Here is a 17,372-nt window from a genome sequence, read left to right as displayed (position 1 = left end):
AGAGAGGCTAAACCCTAGAAGCTAGCCTATGGTATGATTGTTGTTGTCCTACGGACTAAAACCCTCCTGTTTATAAAGACGCCGGAGGGGGCTAGGGTTACACAGAGTCGGTTACAAGGAAGGAGATCTACATATCCGTATTGCCAAGCTTGCCTTCCACGCCAAGGAGAATCCCATCCGGACACGGGACGAAGTCTTCAATCTTGTATCTTCATAGTCCAACAGTCCGGCAAAGGATATAATCCGGCTGTCCGGATACCCCCTAATCCAGGACTCCCTCAACTATCATGAGCATAGTTTTAAATAGCACGCTATGGCTCTTAGCGGCGGCCCTATTTTAATTGCTATAGTGCGCTATTTAAAATGTTGGTTCATGCGTTTGGACCAAAGTCCCTTAGCGCAGGACCTCTTCTAAACACTATCGCGTGCTATAGCGAAGCTTTTAAAATAATGATCATGAGAAGTCAACAACCAAATTTGCTTCAGACTGATACCAGCAATAATGAACCTGGCATAGCAAGTAGTAAGAAAAGTTAAATGTAGAGAGTTGTCACTGGCAGCAAAGTCCTCTTGGATCAAGTAAAAAGAAAAAGGGTATACAAGGTTTGTTCATTGCCTAAGGTGTTGCATGCTGGATCGTGTCAAACACGATGATATTGTGGCGTGTGCACCATATTGTGCCTCGGATGTTACAGTTTCAATTATTTCACACTCCTTAGCTATTGGGGTTACTACTCCTAAAAAAAGCTGCTGGGGTTACTAGACCATTGCGTTAATAGTTTAGCACATGAGAAAATATATTTTGTAAGTATGAGAAATCCCATTGAATTAAGCATGATTACGATAGAGCACTCAATAAATTATATATGTTTTGTAACTATTCAATTGTCAATGCATTACGTGATTTCTGCAGTATATATAGTTTTATTGTAAATATGCCATTGATTTATTTATTTATTGCGAATGTAAATGTGTCATTGATGACAGGCCATTTTATCCAGTCCTATATACATATCTATTCTCACCTTATTACACACCTTTTTGAGTGTGTATGATCTACCACATCCCATGTATTTTATAGAAACTATCATGGTATGCACTAAAAATTCTTTGTAACAACGCACGGGTCTCATTCAAATAGTTGATCACCATTACCTATATTTCCTTTAACATGTGAACATACCAACTCAATATGCAACCATGCATTGGAAAACATCCATTTCAACAAGCATTCATGCATGGGACAATACATCTGTCGTTTTATTAAACATATATTCAATAATGATTGTACAATTGTACAATAATCAAATGATTATGCATATCTATTTTTATTTAACTATAGTTAAATCTATATAAATATGCATGTTTCATACAACCAAATATCACTAAAATATCTTGCAACCAATTCCCGCAGCAACGCGCGGGGTATTGTCTAGTTACAAGAAAGCTTTGACCTAGTCTCTAGCCTACTATATTCTTTCTTCTTGGTTCTGTAAACGAGCCATTTGATTTCATCCTTGAGATTTCTCATGCAAGCATACAAACTCGGGCTAATCTGTGTGAAGATGAAATCATTCCTTGTGTTCCATATAGCCCAAGTCACCAGAATGATGATTTCCAAGGCGAAAGGCAGGTTGATTTGTATTTCCAGCTGATCAATCTCTTCCTGAAGACCTAGGTCGGTGGGAGTTCAAGAGGGATAGATGTAGTTCCAGGAAATTTTTGCAAATGGGCAGTGGAAGAAAAGGTGGTCTCTTGTTTCAAGAGTTTGCATGCTGTAAAAGACACATGTGTAATCCTGTATAAAGAAATTTTTGCATAGTAAGAGGGTTCCTGTATTTAACCTGTCATGTGCTAGAAGCCAAAAGAAGATATTATGTTTTAACTGACAGCATGTCTTCCATAGCCATTTGACCACTGGTAGTAGTGGTATTGTAGGCATTAATAACCTACAAACCTTATAAGTGGCAGCACCCGCAAGATATGCCAATAATTGTCCTCTAGATTAGGTTGCACATCCTGGATAAGATTCTCCAAGTCTTGAAACTGAGCATATGCCTCCACAGACAATGGTAAGTGGAACAAAGCAGTCAGATCCTCTGTTTGAAATAGTTCGGCAATGGAAATGTTCTCCTTGAGTGCAAAGGAGTGCAGGTGTGGCCATCTTTCAGCTTTAGTATCACAATCCCATGTGTCATACCAGAAGTTTAATGTTTGTCCATTATTCGAGATGACAGATGCCTGCTCCTTATAAATAGGAAAGAGCTTCATGCAGTCCCTCCACTAGAAGGAACAGTGGAGAATGGGACTTGAGGTGAACCCATGGAATGCCTAGCTGATTAATAAATTTATGCACCATTTTAAGGAGAAGACTGGTGTTCCGAGTTGATAAATTGGCATTACATACAATTGCATTGTTCAGATGCTAAAAACTGTATGTCTGTGTCCAGAGGAATTCTACTTTAGATTTTTGAACTATGTGTAAATTTTCAATGTCGTTTAGTTAGTTGAGAATTTGAACTGTGATTTTTGTATGTGCTTGTACAAATCAAGTATAGTTTGGAGAAAAATGCTCACTTTTTGGTCAGGTTGATATCAATAATTTTTTAGTATCCCTCTTGTTAGGGGTGTTAATAATTTTTTAGTTAGTTGAGGATAGGGGATTCCATATAGCTCAACCAACACATGAACTTTCTAGTTTTAGCATGGCCAAAAGGTTACAACACGTTGAAAGTCATGAAGAACGCAATGTGTGCAAGTTGTGGCAGGAAAAACGGTATTCTTCATCCGTTAGGAAGACACATACAGTTTCAACATTTCGAGATCAAAAGATAAGCGGACCAATGCTATGCCTATGGTTCTATAAAATGTTCTTGTACAAGAAGACATGATTTTGACTTTGCTGAAAGAGTGACCATTTGGTAAAAAGAAAAAGGAAGAGTATACTCTTTCCCTGGTATGTGCGATAGGTTAATACATAACCCTCATATATCTTGTGGTGAACCTGAAAGGCTGATGACACTGGTGTTCTCCAACTAAATTCGTTTCATGCAAATTATAGGCAGGGAATTTCATTCCATCATTTGATTGCACTTACTAACGCAAACAATCGATACAAGCTTCTCTCAAGAAACTTTCTGATGAAGATTCAGTAGCAGAAAGATCTTAATGGGATAAAAGATTCTCTCTTGGGGAGTTCAATAATAGGTTTGCGAAATAGATCTAGTATGCATAGTTTTTTAGAAAAGGCATATGCACAACACCTTTGTTATCATCTGCCGAGATATAAATATCTCTGTCTTTCCCAAGAGTTGAGTCGTTGCGATAATGATCGGTGAGAGTTCATTGCGGAATGACCAAAAAATGTTCCCTTCTGGAGTGGAACATTTTAGTTTATCCTTTATTTGCCTTTGAAAGAAGTGGTAATAAGTATAACTAGATGAAGATTCAGTGACTTGAAAAAAAACTGATGTTTTAGAAAGAAAAAAGACATTTGTGCTATACCAGAGTAGTTGAATTATTGACGCTAACAATTCAAGTCTTCAACCGAACATGCACGTAATAAATGTCATACCTGCCTGTGCTATCTCTTAGATATTAATAGAGTTGAACCCCTTACATACACACTTCTTTATTGCTTGACCATGTCCTACTTATATAAGTAGTTTGTTGCTACCTCATTCTCAAGAATTGTAATTGTATGCGCCAACACTACTAACCGAACAGATTGAAAAGGAAATGGTAAAGAGTGTTAGGAATGATAAGCAACAGGAACGCTGACAATGTTACATTCAATGAATGCGATTTGCATAACGTGGTATGCATATCTTCTCCATAGCTCGTTGTTCAGGTCATTCCGTCATTGCTACCCAAATATCATAAAATTCATACATTTGGTTCCTTTCCGGTAGGTGCGATGCACCCCCACGTGGACACTTTGGAGCTGGCCTAGAGCGTCATGTCATGCTATACTTCCTCTTACCTATGGCGCCCCTCTTTCCGCGTGATCCTCAACGCTTAACTTCCATGTCTAATAGTAGCTCGTACTGCTGCATCAACTCTAGCATTAAAATAATCAACACTATAGGTACTAATTCGGCTTACCAAATGATGTTTTATAAACAATTGGCGTGTTTCCGTGCTGAAAATTGTATGTTTATCCACAAAGGAATTTTACTATTTCAGTTTAGATTTGTGAGCTATGTGTCTAGTTTCAATGTCATTTAGGTAATTGAGAATTCCCACCGTGATTTTTGTACCTGCTTTGATACATGTACATGCCAAGTATAATTTGAAAAAAGCTCACTTTCTGGTCATGATGACGTCAATAAAAGAGGTGCCTAAAACAATCGGCATGAGAGCAAGAATATCAGTATGACGTATAAACTACTAAGTAGTATTCCTCTTGTTAGATAAATATAGGGAAAACAGAACGAGATACTAAAAAGTCTTTGCCTAATATTTGTACACATGGATGTACTTGATGACACAACAAAATTCGTAACTGTATTACATCATCATATAGGAATTATACAGTCTATTACTTTCCAGTATGTATCCCTACCTAAAATTGATTTTACATCAATAAACCCATCTGGCATTGTACAGAAAGTGGCAAATAGAAATCTGTACTACTCCCTCCGTCTCATAATATAAGAGTGTGTTTACACTAAAAAAGTTCTTATATTATGGGAGCGAGGGAGTAAGAGATAAAGCTTTTGCAGCTAGCAAAATCATGCATCCACTCCACCCTTCTTCTTACAAGCCACCGACCTTACTAGCTGCAAGTTTGCTCTGCTTCATTTTGGCAATGCTAAGAACATCGCCAAAGAGCGACTCTTCTAGCCTGCTTGCTTTATTTTGCTGCTTTAGAGAAAAGGATGACGTTGCTCCATTCATTCTCTGAGAAAGTTCATTTGCACTGGTATACGCATATGCGGCATTCGGGATGTAGTAGCCTCCAGATTGGTGCACATACCCATAACCGGCCATTTGAACTGCATATGACTGTTGATAGTTCATCCCATAAAACAGTCCACCAACAACCGGTTGGGAGTTCATGCCCATTCCTTGGTTTCTTTGCATCGAATTCGGATACATTCCCTCGTACTGCATGTTCGGCATATATTGTGGTGGTGGTTGCCGCCTCTGCATTTGTTGTGTTGACATGAATCATCCTTGACCAACCTGTGCTGATTGGGGTTGCACGCCCGCAGGTTGTTGTGGATGCAATGACATTGCACTAAGTTGGTTGTCTTGGGTCGGTTACCCTGAACTGAATTCCCAGGGTGGTGGTGGAAGGCTGCCATTTCATTCCTCCACACCTGTCAATTGGAGATTGTCAAATGTGCATGGAGCTATTTGAAATGGAAAAAAAATTGCACATGCTTTCTGCACCAAAGCTGGTTAACAAATGCATGCATTAGCCCTACTACTGTAGTCTATCTATATGCACATATACTGAACTACTCTACAAGAAGACACAACCACACGTTCATGTGCAGCAAGATTTTTTCACGCCTATCACGTCACGTGCTTATATATATGCACTATTTCAATATAAAAATCCATCATTTAAAGATGCGCGATTGTTTTGCCTACAGTTTCAGATAAATAGGCACATAATGCTATTGTAGCCCTAGCAAGCGCACACGCTTGGGCATCATTGTACCATAATTTAAAATAATTTGTATCATTAAAATATCAAACGAATACCAACTTCACATGATTACTTATAACAAAACTTCTCCCATGTCCTCAAGAACAAAAATAACTACTCATAAATCATATTCATGTTCAAGATCAGAGTGTTGAATATGCTCAAGGATCTGAGCATTTAATCTTCCACCAAATAAGACAACTAGCATCAACTACAATGTGTAATCAACACTACCAGCAACCCAAATGTACCAAACTAAGGTTTTGAGACAAAGATTGAATACAAGAAATGAACTAGGGTTTGAGAGGAGTTGTTGTTGGTGAAGATGTTGATGAAAATTGGTCCTCCCATGATGAGAGGATCGTTGGTGATGTCGATGGCTTCGATTTCCCCCTCCTGGAGGGAAATATCCCCGACGGAATCGCTCCACCAGAGAGCAAAAGTGCACCTGCCCAGGTTCTGCCTCGAGATGACAGCGCTTCATCCCGAAAGTCTTCCTCTTATTTTTTTCTAGGTCAAAACCCTTCATATAGCAGAAGATGGGCACCGGAGGGCTGCTATGGGCCCACAAGGCATCAGGGCGCACCTAGCGGGGTGGCCGTGCCCTGTTGCCTTGTGAGCAGCACGTGGCCCCCTATGGTATTTATTTGCTCCAGTTTTTTTTATATATTCAATAAAATTTGTGAAGTTTTAGGTCATTTGGAGCTTTGTAGAATAGGTAACTCTGTTGTAGCTTTTTAGATCCAGAATTCCAACTGGCTGTAATTTTCCTCCCCATGAAAATCTTGCAAGTTAAGAGATAAAAGGCATTAGAATTGCATCATAAAGTGAAATAATGACCAAAAACATTATCAATGACAATAGGAATCCTGATGCAAAATGGACGTATCAACTATCAACATAAAACTAACTGTATGGTGTGATCCACACACACGCTCATATGATGGGCACCAAAGGACGATAACATAACCACAAACAATTTAATCAATCATAGCAATTCACAAATTAACGCATAGGACAACAAAAATATAGTCAAGCACAATAGTGATGACAAATATCATTGGATAATAATTCATAGAACCAAAACACCATGGTCAAGTAGGGGATCAGAGCGGGTTGCGGGAGAGTGGACCAGTGAATAGAGGTGAGGAAGGTGATGAAGACGGCAATGTTGATGAAGACGATCACCGTAGCGATGGTTCCACTGGCGGCACTCCAACGCCATCGGGAGAGAAGGGGAGAGAGGCTCCCCTCCGGCTTGCTCCTCCATGCCCCCCTAGATGGGGAGAGGTTCTCCCCTCTGGTCCTTGGCCTTCATGGTGCCTGGAGGGGCAACAGCCCCTCCAAGGTTGGTTCTCTCTCTCTATCTCTCTCTCTCTCTCTCTCTGTGTGTGTGCGCGCGCGTGCATGTGTGTGTGTGTGTGTGTGTGTTTTTTCCTCTCTTTCGCTCCTATTTTCTGGCCTTTCACCGTTTCTTCTCTGTTTAGCTCTTATTTATCAATCAGGTCCAACATTACAATAATGAAGTTACATGGCACTCCAGCAATTGAGGATAGCACGCAGCTCCCGGTCAACATTTCAGTGGGGACAATACTTGAGGATTATATGCCTAATTTTTCCTTTGTAACGCATGGTATTTTGATAGGACAACTTATATGCTCGTGCTTTCTTTCTTCTAGAACTTTGATACCTTCCTTTTTTGCTTTATCGAGGATTCAGGTTTTTAACCTAACATGCCCACAATAAATGAAATATCTGGCTTTGCAACTCTCAAAACATGGGCAGAGTCAACCTCTTACATAAACTCTTCATGGTCTTCTATAGCACATCTCACGTCTTATATATAAGTAGAATTTCAACTCTTACATAAACTCTTCATGTTCTTCTCTACCATGGCACGTCTTATATAATTAGAGTGTTTGGTGCTACATCTTCCCCCAGGAATAGTAATTGTATGTTCTAATAATATTGCTCAAGCATGTTGAGCATAAAATGGTAAAGATTGTTAGAATGATAAGCAATAGGACTACCGGAAATAACAACCGGTGAGGAATTTGTGTGCACAAAGTGTTGTGTATGTCAGAGTTACATCTCCATGTAACCAAGCTACTAGTAACATCCAGATACCGGCAGCGGGCTCAACGGGGAAGACAAAAATGATTGAACCTCAAGGAACATGAATGCCATCTAAGCCTTAAGCATCCTTCTTGGATAGGATTGGCCGCCCATCTGCTGCACTAGCCTAACATATGATCATGAAGGTTACCATCTAAGTATGCACATGCCACAAGGATCATTCCAGAAATTGTGCTCATGACATGTTGGTGAACAAATTACAATTCACGTGCTCATTTCCAAAAAGCGGAATTTAGACCCTTTTGTTGGAGTAATTGGACAATGAATTTATGTATCAATGCGTATCAGCTTCATGGAAATGAAATTTGGGAGTGGAGAGCTCCTCAATAGAAAAAATAAGGATCTTTTAATGATATTATTGAGGTTGTGGGTTTTGTTTTTGAGAAATCTAGACGATGCCCCACTCGTTGCCGCGTAATTAGTGATTCAATTTTTAAATAATGTACACGGTATGTATTCACCCTTAAGATTTAAAACTATGCTATGTAGAAAGAAAGTAACAAAATAATATAAAAAATTGAGCATGTCGTAAACTAAATGTGGTGGCATTTAAAACCCACCATGCATGTTGCCAGGTAGAGAGACTATCATCTTCAAATCGGACAGATGTTAGTTGACGAAGCTAACAAATCCAATGACTACAACAATTTAGATGATGTGAAAGCACACATGGGTAGGAAAAAATATCAATTCATAACATGTGGTGGGGTATAAGATATATAGATTAGTGTGTGTTTATCATTATTGTCAGCAAAAAAAGAACGTCCTCGGAGTTGGTTGCAAAAGGAAGACATGTCTTGTGAGTTTAGAGTAACTCCATCGTAAATTTTATGTGTAAATGTGCATGATCTTCTTGACACGATCCGATATGAAAAGGAATAGATAAGTGAGTTTGTGAGCCATCTATCTGTATGCTCTTTCATTAGACGTTTGAGTTCACAAAGTTAAGAAGGAAATGAGCATAGCTGCATCATTTCATCTCGTTCACGAGGTCCCCGTACCATTCTCATGTATATCTTAGATGGTGGCCAAACTCCATATAAAAACACTTCACACTCCCCAAAGCAAAATTGTAAACTATAACACCTTAAACTTAGCTCGTTATCAATCGTACCATGGTGTAAGTTTTTTCTAGAGTAACAAAATTCTACGATACATGAACTTGGCACGAGAGAGCAAATTAGCAAGTCAACTCCCAAAATGTGCTTTTGGGACTCTAAGCTCAGCGTTCAAAAGAAAATATGGTCAAACTAACCAAATGCCTCGTACTTCACAGGCATGTCCAACAAATTGCTTATGATAGACAATGAGGCCACCTATGATGGTGCCGCAACTGGTGCCACCGATCAATATAATACATGTTCTCCTAAAAGCGCACATCTACTTGAGCCAATGGTGTGAGTTTTTTTTTTTAGAGAGGAGGCGCTTGCCCGGCCTTAAGAATGAGGCCCTTAGAGTATAAATAGGTAGCAAAGTACAGAGACAATCACAGCCAAAAAATAGGGTTACAAGGCACAACGGCCTAGTACAGCGACGCAGCGCCGGTCGCGGGCGATATGGAGGAAACTGCTCCAGGAGCAGTCTGGGGTCGGAGGAGGGCGGCACGCCTGCCGTTGCAACCCTCTATCCGGCACGCCGGAGCTCAGCACACTTGGCCTTCAAGCGGAAGATGAGGCGCTCCACTCCGGGGTGGTCCCGTTGTCTCGTCAACCCCTTCCAAAGCTGCAAAAGGATGATCAATTTATACACAACATCAGCCGGATGTCTAAAGAAAATTCCCTCAATGGTAGCTTTGTTCCACTTAGTCCAGAGAGACCAAGCAAGCGCCCCAATGCCAAGCCAAGCTAGCTTTCGATCCTGGGCATTGCTAGCCATGATGAGCCCATATAGTTCAGCGAAATCACTCGGGTTCCACGAACATCCAGTCGCCTCTCGAAGGGAGCTCCACACCATCCGACCCACAATGCATCGAAAGATAATGTGGCTGCTAGATTCCTCTTCTCTGCACCAAACACACAAGCCATCTCCCGGGCCGTGTCTTTTTTGGATCTGGTCCCCGCTGGGAAGCCGGTTTCGAGCCAGCTGCCATAAAAAGATTTTAATTTTTGCTGGTATTCTTGCTTTCCAAAGCGATCTCAGATCATAAACTGGGGGGGCTTTGAAGATTTCCTTATACAAAGAGCCGGTAGAAAAGGCTCCAGATGGCTCTAACCGCCAATGGACCTCGTCGCGCTCAGCAGAAAGCTGCACCGAGGCCATGGCCTCCCGAAGGTCCTCCCATTCCTGGATTTCGCTAGGCCCAAGGGGTCTCCTGAAAGCTGGCCGGAAGCCTCCGTTCACCCATGTATCCGCTGTTGGAAATATGCCCTAGAGGCAATAATAAAAGTGTTATTATTATATTTCTTTGTTCATGATAATAGTCTTTTATTCATGCTATAACTGTATTATCCGGAAATCGTAATACACGTGTGAATACATAGACCACAATATGTCCCTAGTGAGCCTCTAGTTGACTAGCTCGTTGTGATCAACAGATAGTCATGGTTTCCTGGCTATGGACATTGGATGTCGTTGATAACGGGATCACATCATTAGGAGAATGATGTGATGGACAAGACCCAATCCTAAGCCTAGCACAAAGATCGTGTAGTTCGTATGCTAGAGCTTTGCCAATGTCAAGTATCTCTTCCTTTGACCATGAGAGCGTGTAACTCCTGGATACCGTAGGAGTGCTTTGGGTGTATCAAACGTCACAACGTAACTGGGTGACTATAAAGGTGCACTACAGGTATCTCCGAAAGTATCTATTGTTTTATGCGGATCGAGACTGGGATTTGTCACTCCGTGTAAACGGAGAGGTATCTCTGGGCCCACTCGGTAGGACATCATCATATGCGCAATGTGACCAAGGAGTTGATCACGGGATGATGTGTTACGGAACGAGTAAAGTGACTTGCCGGTAACGAGATTGAACAAGGTATCGGTATACCGACGATCGAATCTCGGGCAAGTAACATACCGATAGACAAAGGGAATTGAATACGGGATTGATTAAGTCCTTGACATCGTGGTTCATCCGATGAGATCATCGTGGAACATGTGGGAGCCATCATGGGTATCCAGATCCCGCTGTTGGTTATTGACCGGAGAACGTCTCGGTCATGTCTGCATGTCTCCCGAACCCGTAGGGTCTACACACTTAAGGTTCGATGACGCTAGGGTTATAAAGGAAGTTTGTATGTGGTTACCGAATGTTGTTCGGAGTCCCGGATGAGATCCCGGACGTCACGAGGAGTTCCGGAATGGTCCGGAGGTAAAGATTTATATATGGGAAGTCCTGATTTGGTCACCGGAAAAGTTTCGGGCGATATCGGTATTGTACCGGGACCACCGGGAGGGTCCCGGGGGTCCACCAAGTGGGGCCACCGGCCCCGGAGGCTTGCTTGGGCCTAGAGTGGAAAGGGACCAGCCCCAGAGTGGGCTGGTGCGCCTCCCACCCTTGCCCAAGGCGCAGCTAGGAGGGGAGAGGGGAAACCCTAGGGCAGATGGGCCCTAAGGCCCATGCTCCCTGCGCCTCCCTCTCCTCCCCCTCCTGGCCGCCGCCCCCTTTGCCATCTAGGGCTGGCCGCACCCCTTGGGGGTGGGAAACCCTAGAGGGGGGCGCAGCCCCCTCTCCCCCTATAAATAGTGAGGCATAGGGCTGCCCATAACACGCGATTCGATCTCTCGTTGGTGCAGCCCTGCCCCTCTCCCTCCTCCTCCTCTCCCATGGTGCTTGGCGAAGCCCTGCGGGATTGCCACGCTCCTCCACCACCACCACGCCGTTGTGCTGCTGCTGGATGGAGTCTTCCTCAACCTCTCCCTCTCTCCTTGCTGGATCAAGGCGTGGGAGACGTCACCGGGCTGTACGTGTGTTGAACGCGGAGGTGCCGTGCGTTCGGCACTTGATCATCGGTGATTTGAATCACGACGAGTACGACTCCATCAACCCCGTTCACTTGAACGCTTCCGCTTAGCGATCTACAAGGGTATGTAGATGCACTCTCCTTCCCCTCGTTGCTGGTCTCTCCATAGATAGATCTTGGTGATACGTAGGAAAATTTTGAATTTCTGCTACGTTCCCCAACAGTGGCATCATGAGCTAGGTCTATTGCGTAGATTCTTTGCACGAGTAGAACACAAAGTAGTTGTGGGCGTTGATTTTGTTCAATATGCTTACCGTTACTAGTCCAATCTTGTTTCGACGGTATTGTGGGATGAAGCGGCCCGGACCGACCTTACACGTACTCTTACGTGAGACAGGTTCCACCGATTGACATGCACTTGGTGCATAAGGTGGCTAGCGGGTGCCAGTCTCTCCCACTTTAGTCGGAACGGATTCGATGAAAAGGGTCCTTATGAAGGGTAAATAGCAATTGGCATATCACGTTGTGGTTTTGCGTAGGTAAGAAACGTTCTTGCTAGAAACCCATAGCAGCCACGTAAAACATGCAACAACAATTAGAGGACGTCTAACTTGTTTTTGCAGGGTATGTCATGTGATGTGATATGGCCAAAAGGATGTGATGAATGATATATATGTGATGTATGAGATTGATCATGTTCTTGTAATAGGAATCACGACTTGCATGTCGATGAGTATGACAACCGGCAGGAGCCATAGGAGTTGTCTTTATTTATTGTATGACCTGCGTGTCATTGAAGAACGCCATGTAAACTACTTTACTTTATTGCTAAACGCGTTAGTCATAGAAGTAGAAGTAGTCGTTGGCGTGACAACTTCATGAAGACACGATGATGGAGATCATGATGATGGAGATCATGGTGTCATGCCGGTGACAAGATGATCATGGAGCCCCGAAGATGAAGATCAAAGGAGCTATATGATATTGGCCATATCATGTCACTACTCTATTTGATTGCATGTGATGTTTATCATGTTTATGCATCTTGTTTACTTAGGACGACGGTAGTAAATAAGATGATCCCTTACAAAATTTCAAGAAGTGTTCTCCCCTAACTGTGCACCGTTGCTACAGTTCGTCGCTTCTAAGCACCACGTGATGATCGGGTGTGATGGATTCTTACGTTCACATACAACGGGTGTAAGACAGTTTTACACAGCGAAAACACTTAGGGTTAACTTGACGAGCCTAGCATGTGCAGACATGGCCTCGGAACACGGAGACCGAAAGGTCGAGCATGAGTCGTATAGTAGATACGATCAACATGAAGATGTTCACCGATGATGACTAGTCCGTCTCACGTGATGATCGGACACGGCCTAGTTGACTCGGATCATGTGATCACTTAGATGACCAGAGGGATGTCTATCTAAGTGGGAGTTCATAAGATGAACTTAATTATCTTGAACATAGTCAAAAGACCTTTTGCAAATTATGTCGTAGCTCGCGCTTTAGTTCTACTGTTTTAGATATGTTCCTAGAGAAAATATAGTTGAAAGTTGACAGTAGCGATTATGCGGACACTAGAAAGCTCATGTCCTTAATGCACCGCTCAGTGTGCTGAACCCCAAACGTCGTTTGTGGATGTTGTGAACATCGGACATACACGTTTTGATAACTACGTGATAGTTCAGTTAAACGGTTTGGAATTAAGGCACCAAAGACGTTTTTCGAAACATCGCGGAACATATGAGATGTTTCGAGGGCTGAAATTGGGATTTCAGGCTCGTGCCCACGTCAAGAGGTATAAGACCTCCGACGATTTTCTTAACCTGCAAACTAAGGGAGAAAAGCTCAATCGTTGAGCTTGTGCTCAGATTGTCTGAGTGCAACAATCACTTGAATCGAGTGGGAGTTGATCTTCCAGATGAGATAGTGATGTTTTTCCAAAGTCATTACCACCAAGCTGCTAGAGCTTTGTGATGAACTATAACAAATCAGGGATAGATATGATGATCCTTGAGATATTCGTGATGTTTGACACCACGAAAGTAGAAATCAAGAAGGAGCATCAATTGTTGATGGTTGGTGAAACCACTAGTTTCAAGAAGGGCAAGGGCAAGAAGGGATGCTTCATGAAACGGCAAATCAGCTGCTGCACCAGTGAAGAAACCCGAGGTTGAACCCAAACCCGAGACTAAGTGCTTCTGTGATAAGGGGAACAACCACTGGAGCAGAATTACCCTAGATACTTGGTAGATGAGAAGGCTGGCAAAGTCGATAGAAGTATATTGGATATACATTGTGTTGATGTGTACTTTACTAGTACTCCTAGTAGCACCAGGGTATTAGATACCGGTTCGGTTGCTAAGTGTTAGTAACTCGAAATAAAAGCTACGGAATAAACGGAGACTAGCTAAAGGTGAGATGACGATATGTGTTGGAAGTGTTTCCAATGTTGATATGATCAAGCATCACACGCTCCCTCTACCATCGAGATTGGTGTTTGCGTTGAGCATAGACATGATTGGATTATGTCTATCGCAATACGGTTATTCATTTAAGGAGAATAATGGTTACTCTGTTTATTTGAATAATACTTTCAATGGTCTTACACCTAAAATGAATGGTTCATTGAATCTCGATCGTAGTGATACACATTTTCATGCCAAAAGATATAAGATAGTAATGATAGTACCACTTACTTGTGGCACTGCCATGTAAGTCATATTGGTATAAAACGCATGAAGAAGCTCCATGTTGATGGATCTTTGGACTCACTCGTTTTTGAAAAGTGTGAGACATGCGAACCATGTCTATTGGTGTATATGCATGAAGAAACTCCATGCAAATGGACCGTTTGGACTCAATTGATTTTGAATCACTTGAGATATGCAAATCATACCACATAGGCAAGATGACTGAAAAGCCTCGGTTTTCAATAAGATGGAACAAGATAGCAACTTGTTGGAAGTAACACATTTTGATGTGTGTAGTCCAATGAGTGCTGAGGCATGCAGTGAATATCGTTATGTTCTTACTTCACAGATGATTCGAGTAGATGTTGAATATATTTACTTGATGAAACACAAGTCTGAATTATTGAATGGTTCAAGTAATTTCAGAGTGAAGTAGAAGATCATTGTGACAAGAGGATAAAATGTCTATGATATGATCATAGAGATGAATATCTGAGTTACAAGTTTTGGCACACAATTAAGACATTGTGGAAATTGTTTCACAATTAAATACCGCCTGGAACACCATAGTTTGATGGTGTGTCCGAACATCATAGTTACACCCTATTGGATATGGTGCGTACCATGATGTCTCTTATCGAATTACCACTATTGTCCATGGGTTAGGCATTAGAGACAACCACATTCACTTTAAATAGGGCACCACGTAATTCCGTTGAGATGACACCGTATGAATTATGGTTTAGAGAAACCTAAGTTGTCGTTTCTTAAAGGTTTGGGGCTGCGACGCTTATGTGGAAAAGTTTCAGGATTGATAAGCTCGAACCCAAAGCGGATAAAATGCATCTTCATAGGACACCCAAAACAGTTGGGTATACCTCCTGTCTCAGATCCGAAAGCAATAAGGGATTGTTTCTAGAATCAGGTCCTTTCTCGAGGAAAAGTTTCTCTCGAAAGAATTGAGTGGGAGGATGGTGGAAACTTGATGAGGTTATTGAACCGTCTCTTCAACTAGTGTGTGGCAGGGCACAGGAAGTTGTTCCTGTGGCACCTACACCAATTGAAGTGGAAGCTTATGATATTGATCATGAAACTTCGGATCAAGTCACTACCAAACCTCGTGGGATGACAAGGATACGTACTACTTCAGAGTGGTACGTAATCCTGTCTTGGAAGTCATGTTGCTGGACAACAATGAACCTACGAGCTATGGAGAAGCGATGGTGGGCCCGGATTCCGATAAATGGCTCGAGGCCATAAAATCCGAGAACGGATCCATGACTTTGGAAGAAATACTTGATGGTCGTAAGGCCATTGGGTACGGATGGATTTTAAAAGGAAGACAGACAATGATGGTAAGAATTACCATTAAGAAAGCTCGACTTGTCGTTAAGATATTTTCCGACAAGTTCAAGGAGTTGATTACGGTGAGGTTTTCTCACTCGTAGCGATGCTAAGAGTCTGTTGGAATTGGATTAGCAGTTACTGCATGATTGATGAAATCTTGCAGATAGGATGTCAAAACATTGTTTCCTCGACGTTATACTTGAGGAAAGGTTGTATGTGATACAACCGGAAGGTTTTGTCAATCCCAAAAGATGCTAATAAGTATGCAAAGCTCCAGCAATCCTTCTAAGGACTGGAGTGAGCATCTCGGAGTTGGAATGTATGCTTTGATGGTGATCAAAGATTTTGGGTTTGTACAAAGTTTATGAGAAACTTGTATTTCCAAAGAAGTGAGTGGGAGCACTATAGAATTTCTGATAAGTATATGTTGTTGACATATTGTTATGGATCAGAAATGACGTAGAATTTCTAGAAAGCATATAGGGTTATTTGGAAAGTGTTTTTCAATAGAAAACCTGGATTAAGCTACTTGAACATTGAGCATCAAGATCTATAAGGATAGATCAAAACGCTTAATAGTACTTTCAAATGAGCACATACCTTGACATGATCTTGAAGGTGTTCAAGATGGACCAGTCAAAGAAGGAGTTCTTGCCTGAGTTGTAAGGTACGAAGTTAAGACTTAAAGCTCGACCACGGCAGAATAGAGAGAAAGGACGAAGGTCGTCCCCTATGCTTAAAACGTAGGCTCTTCAGTATGCTATGCTGTGTACCGCACCTGAAGTGTGCCTTGCCATGAGTCAGTCAAGGGGTACAAGAGTGATCCAAGAATGGCTCACAGGACAGCGGTCAAAGTTATCCTTAGTAACTAGTGGACTAAGGAATTTTCTCGATTATGGAGGTGGTAAAAGAGTTCGTCGTAAAGGTTACGTCGATGCAAGCTTAACACCTATCCGGATAGCTCTAAGTAGAGATACCGGATACGTACAATGGGGCAACAATTTAGAATAGCTCCAAGTAGAACAGTTATTTGGAACAGCTCCAAATAGAGCGTGGTAGCTGCATCTAGGAGATGACATAGAGATTTGTAAAGCACACACGGATCTGAAAGGTTCAGACCCGTTGACTAAAACCTCTCTCACAAGCAACATGATCAAACATAAAACTCATTGAGTGTTAATCACATAGTGATGTGAACTAGACTACTGACTCTAGTAAACTCTTGGGTATTAGTCACATGGCGATGTGATCTGTGAGTGTTAATCACATGGCGATGTGAACTGGATTATTGACTCTAGTGCAAGTGGGAGACTGTTGGAAATATGCCCTAGAGGCAATAATAAAAGTGTTATTATTATATTTCTTTGTTCATGATAATAGTCTTTTATTCATGCTATAACTGTATTATCCGGAAATCGTAATACACGTGTGAATACATAGACCACAATATGTCCCTAGTGAGCCTCTAGTTGACTAGCTCGTTGTGATCAACAGATAGTCATGGTTTCCTGGCTATGGACATTGGATGTCGTTGATAACGGGATCACATCATTAGGAGAATGATGTGATGGACAAGACCCAATCCTAAGCCTAGCACAAAGATCGTGTAGTTCGTTTGCTAGAGCT

Source organism: Triticum aestivum, chromosome 5A, assembly GCF_018294505.1.
Source record: "Triticum aestivum cultivar Chinese Spring chromosome 5A, IWGSC CS RefSeq v2.1, whole genome shotgun sequence".
NCBI lineage: Eukaryota > Viridiplantae > Streptophyta > Magnoliopsida > Poales > Poaceae > Triticum > Triticum aestivum.
Note: the sequence above shows the minus strand (reverse complement) of the source record.